This window comes from Nuphar pumila, chromosome 9 (assembly GCF_984573655.1).
Source record: "Nuphar pumila chromosome 9, dmNupPumi1.hap1.1, whole genome shotgun sequence".
NCBI lineage: Eukaryota > Viridiplantae > Streptophyta > Magnoliopsida > Nymphaeales > Nymphaeaceae > Nuphar > Nuphar pumila.
Window position 1 is genome coordinate 4,041,513 of NC_143257.1, and position 15,174 is coordinate 4,056,686.

A 15,174-nucleotide genomic window follows, 5' to 3' on the forward strand; every position below is an offset into this window, starting at 1 on the left:
AGATGCCAGCTGCGTGACGCTCCAACAAGGGGTACCATTTCTGAACCTTGGCGTGACTGCCACTCGGGTGATCGAAGCCCTCCAGCCGACCCAAGGGCCCATTGAAAGGCCTCCCAACGTCGGCCTGTGTGCGCAGTCCTGACACCAACCCACGACACAGGGGCTGCAGTCCAGACATGGCCTGCAGAGCCCAAGCGTGATGCAGGGTCAGGCTGTAGGCATGCCAGCATCAGCCCGAGTCGGGGATGGCCTATCGACCCTCCCAGCGCCCATGCGTGGAGGCTCGGTCGCAACCCACCAGCGAGCCAGAGAAGGCGGTCTAGTTGTTGTCATCATATCACGGTTGGAACTTGGGAAGCCTAATGACAACCCAGTGTCAGGCAAACGTGTAAATGAAGTATTTTGGGTTTTACTTTTGAACCTGGGCATTTATGCATCAAACCACTGGTTTCAGGTTCATAACATAAAAGCACTATATTTATACCATGAATGGCCTCACTGGTACCAATTCATAACTGCAATGTTTTGCCATGCTGATTGGAATCATCTGTCAAGTAACCTTTTCTTCTTGTGCATATTTGGAAATCTAGTGGAAGAGGAGAAAGGAAACTTCGCAGTGTGGGTCTCATATGTGCTAACAGGTGCTGGAGCAAACCATGTATCATGGCTTGTTTTTCCCCGAACTACAGTTTATATCAGAGCTCCTGGTGTTGTGTTTGGTCTCTTTGCAATCAGCGTCCTGGTCATGATGCGTTGGAATTGGCGGAAGATACTTGACATGCTTATATTGGGCCAAGTTGTTATGAAAGAGGTGTTGGAAGAACCACAAGCTTCAGAAAAATGTGGCATGTTCAGGACTGAGCATTTTCGAAGTTATAAATCTGAAGTTGTTGTTGTGAAGAAGACAGGGAAGCTTAACAAGTCCATTGCCAAAGAGTTGTTGCCAACACAACCTGTGGACTTCAGCATCGAACCATGGTGGGGTGTATGCCTTGTTAATTTCACTTTGGAAGAGTTCCCGAAACTCACTGAAGAGGAAATGTCAACCATTGACAAAATCTACAAGGAGGAAGCAAATTCATTTGTTCTTTTTGATCCTGTAGACATAAGGGGTCTTTTTCATCGAGGGTTAATCTACTTTGATGTTCCTGTTTATCCAGATGATCGGTTCAAAGTTTGCAGGACGGAAGGTTTTGTTTCTAATCATGAGCAGTCATATGAAGACCTAATTGAAGAGTTACTCTATGCTTTATTCGTTGTTGCCAATGAAAATGCAATTGTTGCTGAATTGGCTACAACATTATAAACTGATCTTTCTCAGCTGCATTCTGTTACATCTTTCGCTTGTTGACTTGGCTGGGTTGTAAAAGTAATTGACCTAGTTTTTGTTCCCCAAGAGTGAAGTTTACTTATTTCTATTGAAAGTGATGAAGATGATGGTTCTCATGCCCGTGTCAGTTCTGCAAACCTGTCTGGTGATGGAAATAGTGTACCTCAAGGAAATGGAGGGATTTTTAAAGATTTTATGGGAGACATAACCAAAGATGCTTTTGATGTGCGATATGGCCTATTTAAGAAAGCCTCTGATCACATGTTATATCCAAGCCATGTCTCAGGAATGATACATAAACCACACCTCTCGTACTTCTAGTTTCTTGGAACTGTCCTTGGAAAAGCAATGTTCGAGGGTATTCTTGTCAAAATACCTTTTGAGGCTTTTTTCTTGAGCAAGTGAAAGCAAAAGCATAACTACCTCAATGACTTGTCTTCTTTGGACCCGGAATGGTACCAGCATCTCATTTTCTTGAAGCATTATAAAGGTGACATTTTTGAGTTAAGACTATATTTTGTAGTCATAAATTATGAGTACGGTGATCAAATTGAAGAGGAGCTCCTTCCAGGTGGATAAGATTTACAGGATACAAATGAGGATATAATAATGATTATTCACCTTGTTGCCACCATCGTTTGAATATTCAGATTTGTCAGCAAAGTTCAAATTTTGTGCAGGGATTTCAGCAGCTCATACAGTCAGATTGGATAGGGATGTTCAATGAGCAAGAACTCCAGCTTCTTATTTCAGGATCACTTGATGTCCTAAGGGGCTTCTAAACAGGGCACCAAAAGATATTTTTGAAGTTTATTACTGTGGAGATAACAAGTCGTAAGAGTCGACTTATTTCCAACTAGGGGAGAATGATGTAGAGCAGGTTCGGAACGTCACAGACCCAACAGCAGCATGAAGACGATTTGGGTCCCAGACTGAACCCGATACCCGGATCCACCAGCAACTATAAAAACCCTCTCCTAGGGTTGCATGAGGGGGGGATTTTGGATTCTGAAAAGTTTTCTTTGCCACTTGTTTCAGCCGCACGTTCTTTACTGCATTTTTTTTTTTTGCTTTTCATTTCTTCTTTATGATTTCTTCTGTTATTTTTTTATTATTCAGCTTCCCAATCACTCTGTTTTATTTTTTTCTATTAGTCATTCTTTCTATTAGTAGGGATGGATTTGAGAGTATCCATGGAGGCTATGGCATAGGAGAAAGAAACGAAAGTGGAGAAAGGATTTTAGATTTTGGTTTGTCCTATGATATGATCTTAGCAAACACTTGGTTTAGGAAGAGGGAGTCTCACCTAGTAACATTTAAAAGTAGGGTTAATACGAGTCAGATAGATTTTTTTCTACTTAGAAAGAGAGATAGGGGTTGTTGCATCGATTGTAAGGTTATACCGGGAGAAAGTGTAGCTACACAACATAGAGTCTTAATTTTAGATCTTAGAATTAGACAATGCCGCAAAAGGGATAGACATAGGATAGATCCTAGAATTAAGTGGTGGGCACTGAAAGGAGCTAAACAAGGAATGTTTGTAGAGCAGGTAGTTAAGGAAGCTGATTGGTGTCTCAAGGAGGATTCAGAATCAATGTGGAATAAGATAGCCGGTGGCATGAGAAAGGTGGCTAAGGAGGTATTGGATGAGTCTAAAGGCGGTGCACCGCTAGGTAATGATACATCGTGATTGAATGAGGATGCCAAATTAGCTATTAAGGTTAAAAGAGAGTGTTATAGAAATCTAAGTAAGAGTCGTGATAATGATAATTTGGAGAAGTATATGATAGCAAAGAAGGAAGCTAAAAAAGTAGTTCGGAACGCGAGGGATAAGGTATATAAGGAGGTTTATGACAAGTTGGATACCAAAGAGGGTGAGAAGGATATTTATAGACTTGCAAAGATGAGAGATAGGAAATCGAGGGATCTGGGTATGGTTAGATGTATCAAAGATGAAATGCAAAGGGTTTAGTCAAAGATGAGGAGATTAAGGAGAGATGGAAAGATTATTTTGATAAGCTATTTAATGAAAGTCATGCTCAAGATCTTAGAGACTTCTCCATTCCTTTTCATGAGATGAATCGTGACTTCATGCGCAAGATTCAAAAGAAAGAAATTGCAGAGGCTTTGAAGAAAATGAAATCAAGAAGGGCAGTTGGCTCAGATGGTATACCTATCGAGGCTTGGAAATGCTTGGGAGAGAAAGGTTTAGAATGGTTGACAAATCTTTTTAAGAAGATTTGGCGGACAAATAAGATGCCTAATGAGTGGAGGAAGAGTACTTTGGTGCCTCTATATAAGAATAAGGGTGATATACAAGATTGCACAAACTATCGTGGTATAAAACTCATGAGTCATACTATGAAACTTTGGGAGAGGGTGTTTGAGTCTAGGTTGAGGAAGGTTGTCATGATATCGGAGAATCAATTTGGTTTTATGCCTGGAAGATCAACTATGGAAGCTATACATTTTCTTAGACAACTTATTGAGAGAAATAGAGAGAAGAACAAAGATTTGCATATGGTTTTTATTGATTTGGAAAAGGCGTACGATAGAGTACCTAGGGACGTTCTCTGGTGGACAATGATGAAGAAAGGTGTGTCTCTCAAGTACATTAGTATAATTAAGGATATGTATGAAGGAGTAATAACCAATGTCTGCACTTGTGGAGGGGTGACAACCAATTTTTCTATAACGGTTGGGTTACTTCAAGGATCTGCTTTAAGCCCTTTCCTATTTGCTATAGTGATGGATGAGCTTACGAGATCAATTCAAGAAAATGTGTCGTGGTGTATGTTGTTTGCTGATGATATTGTTTTGATTGATGAGTCTAGAGCTGGGGTTAATGCTAAGTTAGAATTATGGAGACAGACATTAGAAGCAAGAGGTTTTAAGTTGATCAAGAGTAAGACAGAATACATGGAATGTCGGTTTAGTAAGCAACGAAGTAGTGATGGGAGTGTAGTGAAGCTTGGTAAGCAAGAAATACCGGTGGATAATTGTTTTAAATATTTGGGATCTATCATTCAAAAGTATGGAGAAATTGATGGAGATGTAAATCATAGGATAAAGGTTGGGTGGATGAAATAGAAAAGTGCAATTGGAGTGTTGTGCGATCGTAGAATGCCATTGCGATTGAAGAAAAAGTTTTATAGGACGACTATTAGGCCCGCTTTACTATATGGTACGAAATGTTGGGCTGCCAAGAGACATCATATTCAAAAAATGAGTGTAGCTGAGATACATATGCTAAGATGGATGTGTGGAAATACAATAAAAGATAAGATTCGGAACGAAGAGATACGTAAGAAGGTAGGTGTTGCACCCATTGAAAATAAGATGCGAGAGAATCGTTTACGGTGGTTTGGACATATTCGGCGAAGGCCTAATGATGCTCCAGTTAGGAGGATGGAGAAATGGGGAAATATATTAGTTAAAAGAGGTCGGGGTAGGCCTAGGAAGACATGGATGGAGGTGATAGAAAAGGATATGAATGCTTTGAACCTCACCGAGGACATGGCATTGGATAGAAATGATTGGAGGAGAAGGATTCATGTGAAAGACCCAGAATGATTTTCTTTTTTGGTTCATATCGCCGAACCCAATTGTTTTGGGATGAAGGCGTAGTTGTTGTTGTTGTTGTCATTCTTTCTTTACTATAAGCATTGCCCATTATTATAATAAACTGATGCTCGAATTCATTGATCTAAGCCTTTGATTTTCTGCTATCTTGGGTTATCGCATGTTGCACAGTCGTGCGTTGAAGGGAGCAGCAACCTCAACCCCATCATGAGGCAGCGTCGTTTCCCTTCCTGAATCCTCGACCCTCAATATCTGCACCCTCACGCGACAGTTGCGATCTCCTCACTGCATAATTATTGTACTTTATCACCGGATTTTTTCTTCGGTCTATATTGATTCATTGAAATTTCTATCTTGTTATGTCTTTATTTCCCCCTTGTTTACTTATACCTTCTGATGAGTTGCAGTGCTACCACCGGTAAAGTGTCGGCAATTCTAGCCTAGAATGCTTCTTTGTATGGTATTTAGATGCACATACTTATATGTAAAAGACATTTCCCATTCTTTTTCTTTTCCTCATCAGTCACATCTGAAGCTTCGACAATTTTCTTTTACTAATATCACGACTGGCATTCCCCATTTATGTCCTGCACTAGGCTCTTATTTGAATGAATAAATGTCCAAAGAATGTGATTTAGATGGCCTTTGAAAGTCATAATATGAAATAGTTTCTGCTATTTGTTAGTTAATTAGGAAAGAGTGGTGATTCTACTGTTCTATACCTGACTCAATAGGAACATTAACATCGATGAAAACAAAGATTTCTATATGGTAAATCAAAAGTGCACCAATCACAGTTCCATGAAATATCCTACCTTGTAGGTGGAGCTGCAGTTGAATTCTCTAGATGCTCTTTCAGAAACAGATAAGCATGACCCATGAACTCGTCAATTTCATCAACTGGGTCTTATTAATGTGTACAGTTGCATATCGCCTGAATTATAACATGCCACATTAGAATGATAACCAAATTCTCATTTTACATAAATATAAATTTAATGAGAAATTTATCTCCACAATGCCATGTGATTGTAACATACATGCAGGTTTTTTATGATCTTCAAAAGTCGACGTCTCACAATGTATCAAAATTTCATGGCTTAAAAAATTTTATTTTTATGTCAAAAAAACATGATTCCTATTAAATAAACTGTGTTAACTACATATCTCTCTCTCTCTCTCTCTCTCTCTCTCTCTCTCTCTCTCTCTCTCTCTCTCTCTCTCTATATATATATATATATATATATATATATATATATATATATATATATATATATATATATATATATATATATATATATATATATATATAGCATCCTAACAAATTCAACTTGATCCTACTAAGAAAAATAGGCCATGCCAGTCCTAACTAGGGGTGTCAACAGGTTGGGTTTGGTTTGGATCCAGGTGGAACCAGACCTGGACCTGATTTTTTGGTATGGTATCAGGTCCTAATCGGACCCACCATAAAAGAAACCATACCCAGACCCAATAAGAACTACATGAACTGGACCTGGGGCATACCTGGTAAAACATTATTTTTTATCATTTTTTACATTGAAAAATTGTGGGTCTTAATCGAAACTCAGGTCAGGCCTGCCTGGGTCTGGTATAAAATTTCACAAACTATACCAGGGTCCATGTATTAATCAGACCTTCGGTTCTAAACTCGGGTCTTAACCGAGTCTTTTTATTTATCACCATACCTGGACCCTATAGGGTTTGGTATGGGTCATGTTCGAGTAAAACTGACCCATTGACACCCCTAGTCATATCCCGTGAATGTTATTTATTTATTTCAAAATCTTTTAATACATGAATCTCATGTTAGTAGCCAACAAAGAATAAATTGGTGAAGAATAAATTGGTGAACCAATCACTAAAAAGAATAGTTGTCAAGAGCTCTAGTCAGAGCCTAGGCGGAAGACCCATAAAAGAACTAGTCTCCCACAATGTTCATGGATTCATTCCTAATTGTAATTAAAAAAAAACTAAAGCCTAAACATTTATGTTATTCTAAAAAAACCAAATCAAAAGTCTAAATCCTAACAAACATCATTCATAGATATGCTAATTGAAAAAAAACTAATTAAATATTTATGTTGTTTGAGAAACCAAAAAAAAAAAAGATTTAAGGGTTTGATAACCAAATCAATCATTAAAAAATGAAATCATGATTACTTATAATTAAAAATAAAAATAACACAAAAAACCTTAAAATCCTAATTAAACATTCATGTCATTTGGAAAATCAAAATCAATACCCTGAATCCTAAAGAAAATCATATACTTATGCTAATTGAAAAAAACAAATAAAACCCTAATGTTTTAACCAAAATTAAGCATCCATTATTCATGCCTAATGGTAATTTGGAAAAGACACAAAAACCCCTAAACCCTAATTTAACATTCATGCAATTAAAAAAAACTAAATCAAATACGTAAACCATAATAAATATCATACTTTATGCTAACTAAAAAAAACAAAACTCCTAAAATCAAAACTCTATAAAAGCACTCATTCATGATTCATGAAATTTTAGAAAAAGAATGGAAAGAATTAAAAAGAAGAAAACCCAACCATCGAGCCACCAAGGGCATGCACTGGAAGGGCCACTTGATGTTGAACAATCAGTGTATGATCCACAAATTTTGTAAATTTTTAATCAATATACAGAGGATTTTTATATGAAAAAATCAACTTATCATCTCACAATTTTAGTCAATTACAGTGGCATAGTAAACCGCTTGGGTAATTAGAATTAATTAGCATTTTATTATTGAATTTTAAGCATTTATTAATTAATTAAGATTAATTAGTGTTTAATTCTTAATTAACTAGCATTTAAATGAAACTATGCTTAATTAACATTAAATGGATTATTATACATGATTTATAAATTTAATTTGGAATTAAATGTAATGTGTAATTTTTTTAAGCATTTAAAAATATAAAAAATTTAATCCTTTTTTAAGTTTGATCTAAGTTGGGTTGGATTGGAACCAACCGGATTTTGATCCAAGCTTGGACCCATATGTGGGGCCCACTTGAAAAAATGACTTTTGAGAGTGGACTAAATTAACACAAAAATAATAATTAAATTAATTAATAAAAAATATAAAAAAGTAGGGTTCTTTTTTTGAATCTCAAGGAGCCTTGCTTCTTCTCAAGACTTGACCGAAATAGACCTTACAAAGCCTAGCTTCGTAAAGTTGTTTTTCATTTTAGTGAAAGAGAGAAGTCTCTTTTTGAGACTTGGAAAAGTAGGTAGGCTTGACCTATCTCCACCCTCCATCCTCCCTCATCCACTCTCCACCTTTCATCTTGCCTTAACCTTAGGTCTCTCTTTTATAAAAAAATCAATTTTTGGAGAAGTCAAGCATCTTCCTTCTCCATTTTGGTTTTTCACTCTCTCTCATCTCTTGTCTTCTTTGGTCGCTTTTGGTTGTGGAATGCAACTATGTTATTCATAAATGCTTTTATTAAATATTCATACCTATGTTTATGGTTGAAATACAATTATGTTGTTTATAAATATTATTTTGAATGATTTATAATTATGTTTATGGTTGAAATCCAACTATGTTGTTAAAAAATGCTTTTATAAATAATTCATACTTATGTTTATGGTTGAAATATAATTATGTTGTTCATAAATATTATTATGAATTATTTATATTTATGTTTATGGTTGAAAATGTATATGAGCATGTTATGTATCTATTAAAATGATATAGCATGTTAAAAATGCATAAGCTCATGTTATGTATCTATGTAAATAGTTAAAATGCATATAGTATGTTAAAAAATCTATACATGTAAGATGTTAAAAAATGTGTATATGTTGATCCTTGAATATGCATGTAATGTTCTTCAAATTTGAATGCATTTAATTCTACATCTATGTATACATGCATGCATATGAGTTGAACATATTTGAAATCATGAGATTTTACATGTATGTATGTAAGTTGTACATATTTGAATGTATGTGATTTTATATGTATGAATTTATTTGATTATATATATGAGTTAAACATATTTAAATAGATGTGATTTTTACATATATATGTATGCATGTGAGTTGTACATATTTGAATGTATGTGATTTTACATGTTTGGATGCATTTGATTCTACTATATAGTATTGTTCATAATGAAATACATTGATTTATAATATATGTATATCATTTAAAAAATAAGATATATGGATTTAAATGTGGTACAATATTACATGTATTGTAGTGCTATAAGACATGGGATGAATGTACACACTTTTAATGCATGTGAGTGAACGGAACCATTGTGTTGTCATTGGGCATAATTGTGCGGGTGGCATGAGATTGCATTTCGTATTATAAGGCATGTAAGACATGCATGTATGAGTGACAGTTTTGAAATATGCTCAGGCTGACAAGAACCCTACGGGTGCATCTGGTCACACAATAAGATATAATTAACATTCATACTTAAATGATTCTTGCTTCACCTGCATCAACAAATGCTTAATCATGTTGAGATACATGATTTATATTCATGTCATGGATATGTTATGTGCATGATTATGATATACATGTATATGATATGCATGATTGTAATATACTTGTTTTAAATGTATGATTCTATCTTGTTCAATCCTTATGCGGTTGGTGTATTTACCTATCAAACTTTTATGAGTCTGGCCTATTTTATGAAATATTTTTAGGGATGGCAATGGATCAGGGCAGGGGCGGGGGACAAGGTCTCCACCCTCGCCCTGTCTCAAAATCCGAACCTCCATCCTTACCTCCATCCCCCCACAGAAATGGATTTTAACCTCCACCCTCGCCTCCATTCCTTTTTCATGTCCTCCATCCCCAATCCAAACGGGGGCAAGGCAGGGCGGGGCCCCATTTCCTCTCGATCTATTGTCATCCCTTAGAAGGATTGGGGATGAGATGGGGCGGGGCGGGGCGAGGAAAGCATGAGTCCATCTCCGCCTCCATCCTCGCATGGGGATGGATTTTAACCTTCATTCCTGGTCCAAACGTGACAAGGCGGGGCTCCATTTTTCCCCTGTCCACTACCAGTCCTAGATATTTTCAGATAGAATTGTGATGGTGTGATGTAGTGGTGAGGTTGAAATACCCAAGTTCTATCAACCTACCAATCTTGAGATATTTTGGCTCTCAATTGGTGCGATGCAGTGGCGAGGTCAAAATACCAAGTTCTATCAACTCACCAATTTTAGGATAATTTGGGTCTCAGTTAGACTGAGACATTTTGACTTTTATATTCTAACATATTATTGTTAAATGTTGATATTTTATGATTAAGTTGAAATGATAGTTACTTTTGTTTCAATCCATGTAAAGTCGAATTCTCAATAAAATCATTTAATGAGCGAACCTGAATCCAAGTGCAAATATAAATTGGATTCAGTCTAGTTTAGTTTGTTAGCTTTCTTTAACTTGCCTAAAGTTGTCTAATTCAAACCAAAATGATTTTCATCGTGTACTGATCCTCTCATTTGAGTTAGATTATATTTAAAAAAAAAATTGATAAAAAATTTATACTTATTTTTTAATTAAAAGTTTTGAGATGTTACAATCGGAGGTAGTCCGTCAAGCAAAGAGAGAGAGAGAGAGAGAACGGGCCTTCTTGTTCCAGGCGTACGACCTGAAAGAGACTTCAAATATAAGGGCATTCATGCTAGAGAGAGAGAGAGAGTCGGAGGTGACAGCTATGTTTGTGCAAGCTATGTTTGTGCAAGCACTCAGTTTCTATCATGTTAAAAAGAGAACTATCAATCAATGAAGACAATGAGATCGAGTACAGAGACAATCAGCCAACACTTTTGTGTATGAAGCAGTGCTGCATGATTATCATGCAGCTCTATGCTGATGACCATCCATCTCGAGATGGGCACCACATCTATCTTGAGAAATGCCAAGATGGGGTGGCTGTCAAGCACGTCGCTGCATGCCCACCATGCAGCTGATGCATATAATGAGAGCACTTTCAATAGTGATGCATGTGCAGAGATAATAGTTTTGGACACAAGTGAGATAAACAGGCAAACCTTCCATACCGAATCCGCGGACAAATTCACTCGGTGTCCAAGAACATGCACACACCACATTGTTGAATGGCATGCATCTCGAGGTCGAACCTTAATGTGGGCCCCACACCAGATCCGATCTTGACTCTCTGATCTCATATCTCTGGTCTGAGATGCTCATTCCCCCTTGTAAATCCATGATCTCTGACCATTCTAGGGGCTCGTGCCAAAGATCTTTGATTTGAGATCCTAGGATTTCAAATCGTGAATATTAAAAAAATACCACAATTTTGAGAACCAAGATATCCTAAGGCCCCATAGATGGTGATACTAAAAGAGTACAATCACATTGAATCTGATCTCCCTTCAACCCATCCCAAGTGTTGGCTGATTGTCTCCTTGCAGCTGCCGTATTGCTGAACATAGAATTTGCTGAACTGGACATCAACTGCTAATTGTTACATACGTGATTTTCTCCTAGACAAGTGAATCAAATAAGTATGTGTGTTTGGCCCTGAAGATTTTTGGCATCCAAGGTGGTCCGGTCCGTTTAACAGAGCAACGCGACTGCGAGCAGACGTAACCCAGTAGCAAATAAGGCAAGGCTATTCTGGAGTGTGGAAATCATTATCAAGAAGTTCTAAGTTAAGGTGGTCCAGTTTTCTTGAGCAGAACGGGTGTTTGGCATATGTTGAGAGTTGATATCCATCCTTAAATAGTCTTAGTCCTTGCTGATCCAAGGTCCAACGATGCTCTAAATTACCTACCCAATTGTGCTTGTCTAAATTCATTTCTTTGCATACCTGAAACCAACAATAAGCCAGCTTCTACATTTAGTTTCTGATCCAAACTTGCATGCAGGTGTATTAAACGCAGATTTAGCACAGATGGGACACGTAAGGCTAGGTGGTCATGTATTCATACGCAAGGTTTTCTCTTTCATCGGGCAAGCTAATTATGCGACCCGATCCTTGGTGAGGGTTTCCTGATCATTTAAAAAAAAACTATTCTTGAATTACTAATAATTAAAAAGAAGATCAAGTGGATGTGTTGAGTGAGCTTAGGCATTCCAGTGTTAGTCATTAAAGAAAAGTTCAAGTTACATGTTAAAGAGAGAAAATTCAAACTGGTAACTGGTAAGAAGAGATGGTGTGCATTGACCTTGAACCCCATTTTGTGGTTGGAACTCTTTGTCCTGAAAAGGGCTTCACACCTCTCAATCTCTATTAATGTTTGTGGTGGATTAATATTTTCTAGCCTTTAATGTCTTTAATAATTGTTTTAAAAATAGACTGGAAGCAATTATTAAAGCATACCTCCAATGATTTAAGTAATAAAAAATCTTGTCTCCCATGTTTCATTTTTCAGAAAAAATTGCAGAAGGTTCGCCTCTCGTGCTCCTGTCGAGACTCGTGCCCTTGTGACCAACCTTCCTCAAATGAAAAAACTCATAATGATTAAAAGAAGTTACATCGTTTGTTGCTTCATTTAGGAGCGTTTGTGTCTCACGAAAACATGGGAGTTTCTGCAAAAACGCATGACTGCGGGCCTCACTGTAGCTACTTAAAACACTGTCCTCTCTTTTCCCGCAGAAAGAGAGGGTCATTTTCAACGTGATACCTGCCTTTCTGCGGAAAGTTTTCCCTTTTAAGGGTGGTGATCCTGTTTCAGAGAAAGAAGACTCCCGAGCCCTTGAGCGGAGTCTTCTTCGGCTGCACGCAAATGCCCCCTTACAGGGGGTCGTTTGTTTCACACAGTAGAAAGGAAAATCAGCAGAAACCAAATCCCCCTAAAGCCCCCTCAGGCGGAAAAATGCTTCCCTTGGAGAGGTGCGATGTGGGTTTCCAATGAAACTAGTTATTTGGAAGGAAAATGTTTCACAGCCCACTTAAGCAGCTGTAGATAAATCAAAGGCGGATACTTGGGAGTCTTTGATAGAAAGGATGACACTTGGGAAAATTTTCTGAGCCATTGATAGAAAGGATGACTCTTAGACAAGGTTTAGCCATTTATGACAATTCTGAGGCCTTGAGACCTGCTTGGAAATCAGTTGAACTACAACAAAAACAGATGCTTTTCATGAGCTTGTGTGTGTGTGTCAGTGACTGTCCAAACATATGCCCTTGCCAAGCTTCCACAGAACACCTACACTGGCGCAAGAACTAGAGTGTGAAACTAGATTTTTATGAGATTTATTATTTTTTTCTTAAATCTGTCCATGAAGATGCGTTCAGCAAACTTGGCTTTAAAAGGAATGGCTCTTGAATCATCTGATCGTGTTGCAAGAGCAGGATTTTTTAAGACTTGAAAATCAACGACTTGGGATTTTTTTTAACCATTCAAGCATCTAAAAATCATGCTTTTTTAATCCAAAAAACAAGATTCATCAGTTTATTCCTAGCAAATGAATCATGTTTAACACATCTGCAAGGCTGTATTTGAAAAAACAAAGTACTACAAATACCTAGCTCACAGTCTAGTTTTCATATTTTCATTTCTTATAATCTAGCCTACCGGGTTTTGAAAGGTTTTTGCGTGATTTTTTTAAATCTGACCATACAGATTTTTATAAGGTTTAAAATCAACTGTTTAAGATTTTCATGAATATTCAAGAATTTAAAATCATATTTCTTATCATGATCAAATTATTGTTTCCTAACAAATCGATTATAAGATCACATTCGTGGGTCAAATTTGGGAAAAACAACCCCAACACGCGGCAACCTGGAGGTAGGCAGCTACCACATTTCTTATATATGCATGTGAACTCTTTTAAAAAGGATGCATCTGTTTTTTGCTTAATCTAAAATATTTACGCTTTAATTAATAAAAAACATGTATTAATTTAAATAAAGTAATGCATTCTTTCTACTCACTTTATCGTTCTGCCCCTTTAAAAATTATCGCTTTTGGTATTTTTTCTCACATCTAACACCATAGATGTGATCTATAGATTTTGTTTAGTGAAAACTGACTTTTGGATCACCTATCGGTAATCCAAAATTAATGGCTTTGTTTTTAAAACCATGTTTTTTTTTATGAAAAAAAACATGATCCAAAAGTTGATTCGAGCACGTTAAATGCATCTAAAACACTTAAAAACTATGAGGCAGAACCAGAAATGATGCCTAATATGGTAAGTTCTCATTTAAATATTGTTATATTTAAATGTATTTTTAACTCAACAAAAAACAAATGATTTATTATGAACAAAAACTTCATTAATTAAAAATCAATAATTCTTGTTAAATTGTTTTGATACAAGGCATGTTGTCTAATAAATAAATAATTACACGCATGTAAAGATAAAATGATTTGGAAGCCACACATTTCTCTAAACCATTAGGGCCAAGCTCAAGCTGAACCGTTCAAATGAGCTCTTGAGGACCCAAACTGTGAGCAGCCAACCCTTCTTGTTTCCCAATCCTAACCATAACACTGAATGCTGCGTGTGCGCGCGCGCAGGGCCGAGAGAGAGAGAGAGAGAGCAAAGAAGGAAGGAATAGTCATTTGATTCAGTGATCACAAAATTACACCCAAAAATGCAACAGATTATAGAAGGAAGAGTACATAAAAGCGTGAGCGGAGAGCAGAGAGAGAGAAGGGAAAAAACAGGGCCGTGGGTAATTATCTACATATTAATCAAGGGAAAAAAAAAAGCTAACAGAGCAGTAGCAGTAGCAGTAGCAGCAGCACCATCTCTGCCACCACCAGCAAGAAGAAGAAGTGAAGAGGCACCAATGGAGTCAAGCCCAGGCCTGCCGTCTGGGCGCGGTGGCGAAGAGGAGCTCGAGGTCGGGGGGGTGGAAGTATCCGTTGGGCGGGGGATTTTTGCGCTTGGCGAAGGCCACCGCCTTTTTCTTGGGAGGCGGAGGGCACACCAACGACGCCGGGATCATCGAGTGCTTCGGCGTCTCGCACCCTTCTTCCCCATATTCCCTCTCCATTCTTCCTCTCTAGAGAGACTCAGAGAAAGAACAACACAGCTCCTGGAACCCAAACACAAAAGAAGATTTGGGGCTGCTTGACAGAGATAGATAGAGAGAGAAAGAGAGAGAGAGAGAGATCAAAGGAAGATTTGAGGCTCCTTGAGAGAGAGAGATCAAAGGAAGATCTGGGGCTCCTTGAGAGAGAGATATTTGAACAGAGAATTGGAGGGAGGAGATCGGGAGTCTTTGGGTGCTTTTATATACGGAAATACTTCGTTTGTGGGAAGAGAGA